This window comes from Lutra lutra, chromosome 12 (genome assembly GCF_902655055.1).
Source record: "Lutra lutra chromosome 12, mLutLut1.2, whole genome shotgun sequence".
In the NCBI taxonomy this organism is placed as follows: domain Eukaryota; kingdom Metazoa; phylum Chordata; class Mammalia; order Carnivora; family Mustelidae; genus Lutra; species Lutra lutra.
In genome coordinates this window covers 34,420,952-34,427,880 of record NC_062289.1, presented here as the reverse complement: position 1 = coordinate 34,427,880, position 6,929 = coordinate 34,420,952, and the positions used below count along the sequence as shown (strand labels likewise).

Here is a 6,929-nt window from a genome sequence, read left to right as displayed (position 1 = left end):
TAAGTCACTGTCTGCAAAGCCCATGTTTATCTCCCATTACAATGATTGTTGCCCTCAGAGTAGTATTTTCTTTTTCATTCATCCTCTTATTAGTTTATATAACAACTTTCAAAGATATTGTAATAATTTTAAAAAAAAGGATCTAGAGTGAATTTCTACCATTAATGTCAGACACATTGGTCTGATTTGGGTGGGCAGGTAACCTTTCTTTGTATCCCTCTAATCACAGTCTCAAGAGTAGAAATATGCACATCAGGGCAAGGTGCACTCCAAGTATCCTGTTTGGGAAACCTCACTTCTCTAGAGGTTGTTTGAACAATTATTATGCTCTGTGTTTTTGCAAAAATAAGATATTTTAAGCATAAATTTCCACAATGGCTCTTCTCAAATTTGCATGCTTTCCTTTGTTTTGAAATTACTGCCATCATCTAATGAAGAGAAATAGGTTAAATTAATCAAAGGAAAATTTTAGACTGAATATAAAAAAAATTCTGCTAATAGTGAGATCCATTAGACTTTATTAGAAGCCCCATTGATTCAGTCATTTAAAAGAAGACTGACAATCCCCTGAGATGATTCTGAGACTACACCAGGCCAGGGGAGAGAGGAGCAGATGGAACCTACAGGCCCCTCGGTCTCTAATGTGGGTGATTTTTTCTGAATTCCCTCATTTTGCCTTCTTGTCAACAAATCCTGCCATCATTTCACTCACATCTTTGCAGCCTCTTTCCAGAGCTGTTAACAGAAATCATTTCACAGAGTATGGGAAAGAATGTCATTTTGTCATTTTCTTGGGGAAGTAGATGGGAGGAACAGGCAGTCTCTGCTTCCTAAGGCTTTCATGATGAAAACAGAAGAGGAGAGTGAGGCCTGCCAGCTTGTGGGGTATAAGAAACAACTTTACTTGGCAGTACTGTGTGGAAATAGTAACTGGAAACTCCCTAGTCAGCCTCTTTCCTTATTAACTAGAAGGAAGGACAGTTTGGGACCACACGACACCCCAAACTTGCTGGCACTAATGAGCTGCATGAACTTAATCATTACATTATATCTGAAAAGTAAGAGGGACCTTAATGATCATCAGGTATAACCGCCTTCTTAATGCCAGAGCTCCTTTTAATTACAGAATCCCTGTGAGATGGCCGTTGGAAGCTCATTATTTCATTGAACTTTCCATCTCATGGTTAGTTGTTCCATTTGTTAAGAAAATCACCCTTTTATTGATCTAGGACATTTTTCCATTAGTATCTGCTTTCTCTTATTTGGAATAATATGAATAATATGTGATAAAACAATAATAATGATAATTATGATGATGGTTCACAGAATTTTTTCCTATATATTAGGTGTGTAATAAAATTGCATATATTTATGTTCATTTATTATCACAAACATTTTATATTATAGGCATTAATATTTGCTCCCATTTTACAGAAAACCAAATCAAGATCTAGAGTGCTAAAGTGATCTTGCTGAGAGTCACACTACTCATAAATGGAGAGTTAGAATTTGCACTAGAATCTGTTAGGTTGCAGAGCTCAAACTCTTAGGCACTCTGCATAGTGGACACACAAAAAGCTTCTAGCCCTTTATTTTACACATTATCTTCCTACTCCTTTTTTCTGGGTTGCACATGTCTGTGTCCTTAAGAATTCCTTAATTAATATGAGTTTCAGGCACCACATGATCATAGCTGCTTTTATTTTATAGGTTTCTAGCTTTCTTTCTTTCTTTTTTTAAGATTGTATTTATTTATTTATTGGTCAGAGAGAGAGCACACACACAAGCAGGGAGAGTGGCAGGCAGAGGCGCAGAGAGAAGCAGGCTCCTTGTGGAGCAAGGAGCCCAATGTGGGACTCGAACCCAGGACCCTAGGATCATGACCTGAGCCGAAGGCAGCAGCTTAACCGACTGAGCCACCCAGACGTCACACTAGCTTTCTTCCTTGATATGTGGAACTTTGAGCTGGAAATAATACTGAAATGTTTGACAAATGCAGCATAAAGAAGATTCTATGGCCACCCTTCATCACTTTTCCAAATCAAGTTTCTGCATCTGCAAAAGCTATTAAACTAAAGATGATAACTGATATCAGAAGAATACCAAAGTACAGAACTTAAAGAAGATAGAAAATATTTATAATTGAGAAGACCCTATTTTCATTTCAGAAGGATTCTTTTTATTTATTTGAAACATCACCATTTTCTATGTAAAACTGAATTCAAAACTTAGTTTAGGGGCTCCGGGGTGGCTCAGTCAGTTAAGCATCTGTCCTCCACTCAGGTCATAATTTCATGGTCCTGGGATTGAGCCTGGTTTGGGCTCCCCTCTCAGCAGGGAGGATGCTTGTCCGCCCGCCCCACCACCCCCGCCGGCTTGTGCACTTGCTCTCTCTATCTCTCTCTCTCATCTCTCTCAAATAAGTAGATAAAATGTTAAAAAACACACACACACACACACACACACACACACACACACAAAACCAACTGAGGCTAAATTATTTCTTACTTGATTTGAGGACCTGAAACTACATCTTCCTCCATCAGCTGAAATCTGGAGTGTATTTCCTTTCATTTCAGCCACCTCAGGTGCAGCCACACAGGAGGTGCATCATTCTTGTGGATTTAAGAGCTCCACTGTAAATTTCTGGCCAAGCTAATATTGCGAAAAGAGCTCAGGTTTTCAGATTAGTCAGGATGAGAAATGAGAAGTAGGTTGGATTGGCTTTGTGTGGTTAAGGAAAATCAGAATGTAGAAGAGAAGAGGCATTACTCCCATAGGTATAGTGGAAGTTGGGGCTACTACAGAAGTTCCCAGCTGCTGATGCCTTTGCCTGGAACTTTCAGAAAAGTTCGGATGCTGATGTACAAATTTGTGCTGAACAGGAATGGGTCTTTGAGAAAATTCCTGGGGTGTGTAGAAGTAAGCTAGTATGCTTTCAAGGAACTCATAAACATTCCAGCCAAGTAGCAAAGACACTGCCAAAAGAAGCAGATAGACCTTGTTAAAAAAAGAAAAGTCATAGTAAAAGTGGTAGTTACAGTAATAAGATATTATGTAAAATAGAATAACATCAGTAATATACGAAGTAAAACATGGAAATAAGGAGAAAAGAAGGCCTTTGGAGTTAGGCCATTGCTATACCTTCCCGTGTGACTTAATGATGTCCCTGGCAATAGGGTCTTCAAGAAAGTGTGTTGGGAGAGGTAACATACTGTATTGAAAAGTAGATACTGTTAATGTCAGGAGTTCTGGGTTACAGTTCTGGTCATTAAGTAGTCCTGTCATTGGAGGTACTTTTTATCATTAGATTATTATATGTAAAGCATTAAAGACAGCAAACAACAGTAATGCAGTGATGCTTAAAATAACACCTCCCCCTCGTTCTACCTCTCCCATTACCTAGTCCTTATTCTCGGTAATTTTAACAAACTTTTTTCTTGTGGAGGTTACATCTATAGCTATAAGCAACGTGTTGGTATGACTTTTTCTTGATTTTTGAAACATAGGCATTATCATTTCCTGTCTATTGAAGATGAAGATTTAGTTCATTTATATGACCTCAACTTCCCTTCCTTTACTCAACTCTTAGTTCATATTTTAGTTTTCTAGTTGGTTAAATCTTTAGTACTTGCTTCAGCAGCACATATGCTAAAATTGGAACGATAGAAATTAGCATGGCCCCTGCTCAAGGATGACATGCAAATTAATGAAGCATTCCCCATTTTTATGGAATATTGTTCAGCCTTAAAAAAGATTGCACTTCAAAGGAAGACCCTTGAAGACATTAGACTAAGTGAAATAAGCCAGAGACAAAAGGACAAATATTCTATGATTCTGCTTATATGAGATACCTATACAAACGAAATCATAGAGACAGAAAGTAGAATGGTGGTTCCCAGGGGCTGGGACGTGGGGACAATAGGAATTGTTGTTTAATGGGTATGGCGTTTTAGTTTGAGAAGACGAAAAAGTTCTGGAGATGAATGATGATGATGTCTATGCAACAGTGTAAATATACTTAATACCACTGAACAGTATATATTTAAAAATTCGTTCTCAAAATGATAAATTTTCTCATGTATATTTTACCACAATAAGAAATATAAAATATCTCCTATTCAACTTTTCTTATCTTTTGACCTCTATAAATTAATATGTTTCTGCACATCTCAATTTTCACCCTCATTCTACTAGAATAATTTCATATGCAAAATATTCATAAAGGTTTATAGAAGCAATTATTGCAGACATTGATGCTGTTCACAAATAATTTTTTCTCCTCTCTGTCTTCTTTGCACATGGAATTATTGAACTTTGTACCCCTTATGGCTGGTAAAGCCAAGGGACTAGCTTTGGCCAGTTAACTGAGCAGCAGGGAAGGGAGTCGTTCTCAGATCTGGACACCTAACTGTACAGCTATCAGTCCTCTGCCACAGCAACTAGCAAAATTTGAGATGACTCTTTTGTTTTGTCTTTTTTTTTCTTTTTATGTTCTTATATTTCCTAATGTTATGTTTAGAGTAGGATATTTTTCTTTCACCCATTCTTGTACGTAAGCAGGGTACCCATTAAATAGATTTATGTTGTGCAAATTTTCCTGTGTTTTGTTTTGCTTATTTCTTCCCTTTCCTCTTTGTTTTCTCCTTCTAGAGCTCATATTTGTTGGATGTCTGGTATCACTGATTATCCTCTTATACCTTTTATATTTTATCACATATTATCTGTCTCTTTCCTTTTTGCTCTATACTTATATAGAGTTCTTTGACTTTATCTTATTGTGTTATTGTGTTTTGTTTTTGTTTTTTGGTATAATCTTTCAAATCTCTCTGAGAATACTAATTAGGTTTTTTCAAGTTTCTTCTCTTCAATGAGTTATTTCTGTTTCCACTGGGATTGTTTTGTTTATTTTGCCATTTTAATGCTGCTAATTTTCTTTATATGCGTGAGTGATTATAAGTTATTTGTGCATTTTTAAAACAGGAAATACTGAGTTGGCTTTTCCAGGGAGTAGACTGGTTATTCTCTGCTGCTATATTTGCAGGGTTGTTTTCCTTAAAAGATTTTTCCTTAGTCAGGAGGCTGACCTGGCCAGGTCTGCACAGAAATCACTGAGAAGCCAGGCTTTTGATAAGGGATTACTTAAATGGGAAGAAATTTATTCCATGGTACTAGGACCCAGCTAGTAGTCCCAATTCTCCCCACTAAATTCATTATATTTCTTAAAGTAGGGGGTCATTGTCTTTGTTATGGTAATTATTATTTCCTTTGTTTTCTTTTTCCGTGAAGCCCTGGGAGTTTTCTTGTACTGTTGTTATATTCAGATAGAAATGTGGGAGAGAAGAGTAAGGAAGTGATTGGCTTCTTGTTCTAGAAACAGAATTTTGGTCAGACTTTCTATTTATCTCTACCAGTTTTGGCTCACTTTCATAATCCTGCCCTCTATTCTTTTAATTTTATTTCAAAAGTTTTGGGGATTCTGCCTGGAAAACTAGCTCCCTCTTTCCTTTTCGTCCTTTCCTATGTTAATTTTGGGCTGCTGATTCCTCAGTCTTCCTTGTTCTCATCCATTTTTCATCTCCCAGAAATGCTTTGACATCTTATGTTGAATGATGGCTCTTCTCCCATTCTCTTTCCTATTAGGCTTTATGGGTTTAATTCCGTTTTTTTCTCACTTATTTTAATGAGAAGTAGAGGCAAATGCAGGCATTTGATCACCATATCAAACCAGAGATCACCCTGTGCACTTGCAGAAAACCAAGGTCTGCATTGCACTTTGTGCTTCTGCAGTGCCATCCAGTATGTACTCATTGAGGGCCATATGTGATTAGTTTGGATAGCTCGAACACAGGTGGGTATTTTTTTTTTAAAGATTTTATTTATTTATTTGACAGAGAGAGATCACAAGTAGACGGAGAGGAAGGCAGAGAGAGAGAGAGGGAAGCAGGCTTCTTGCTGAGCAGAGAGCCCGATGTGGGACTCGATCCCAGGACCCTGAGATCATGACCTGAGCCAAAGGCAGCGGCTTAACCCACTGAGCCACCCAGGCGCCCCCACAGGTGGATATTTTTATTGTTTCCTGGATACAAGGCACATTGACATCTTTTCATGGTTCTTAAGCTGCTTGAAAAAACATTATAGGAAAATAGAAGGTAGATAAAACTCAGGATTTGAGTCAATATCCCTTTATCTTGCCATATCTTTGTATTTATTTATTTTTTTAACTGAGTCTAGGAAAAAGTTGGATATGACCAATACAAAATTCCATTATTAAACTAGCAGTTCTGTTTTTGAGTGTACCCAGTTACAGTGACTTTATTAAAAAGAGACTAAAAAATAAAAAAAGTAGTAATTATCAGAAAAGCTAAAATATTTTCGTAGGTTCTCTGTTTGCATTTTAGAAAATGTTGTATCTCAAGGAATTGTGAATTTGGTTTTATTCTTGTAGTTTCCTGCATCTATAATTATCCCCCAAGTCATTTTCTTCAGTTTTTGTAAGAATACATCTGGTACTTTTGAAAAATATTTTCACAAGTGCTCTTGGGTGGTTTATTGGTGCTTACAACCATCCGATGTTGGGTTTATAGAATCGTGCCTATTCCAAATGTCCAGTGTCAAGGGCAGCATGGTTTTCAGAATCCATTCAAACCTCCCTTCTGTCCATCTGCTTTTATTAACTCACCCTGCTTTTACCCTCCCTGAACTTCCAAGCTGTAGTCTGGTGTCTGTATATGCCTCAGCATGCTCCTACCTGATAACTAATTTGAATCTTATTCTCATTTATTCTAACCTTGTCTGTCTTATTCTCAATCACATGTCCAAACCTCTTCTGACTCCATATTTCTTAATGTGTTTCTCGTTTGTTTGTTTGTTTGAAAGCGTGGACTGATGGTTATGGTCCAGCGTAGATGGGGAGAAGAAAAAGCAAA

The 6,929-nt window shown here is 37.2% G+C and overlaps 1 non-coding gene across 1 annotated transcript; it reads left to right on the top strand.

Annotated features, from left to right (window-relative positions):
* Nucleotides 1–3,627: 3,627 nt before the first annotated feature.
* Nucleotides 3,628–3,729, top strand: LOC125082739 (U6 spliceosomal RNA). Its single transcript, XR_007122066.1, has one exon. It is a non-coding gene; the product is annotated as a U6 spliceosomal RNA (small nuclear RNA).
* Nucleotides 3,730–6,929: the final 3,200 nt, after the last annotated feature.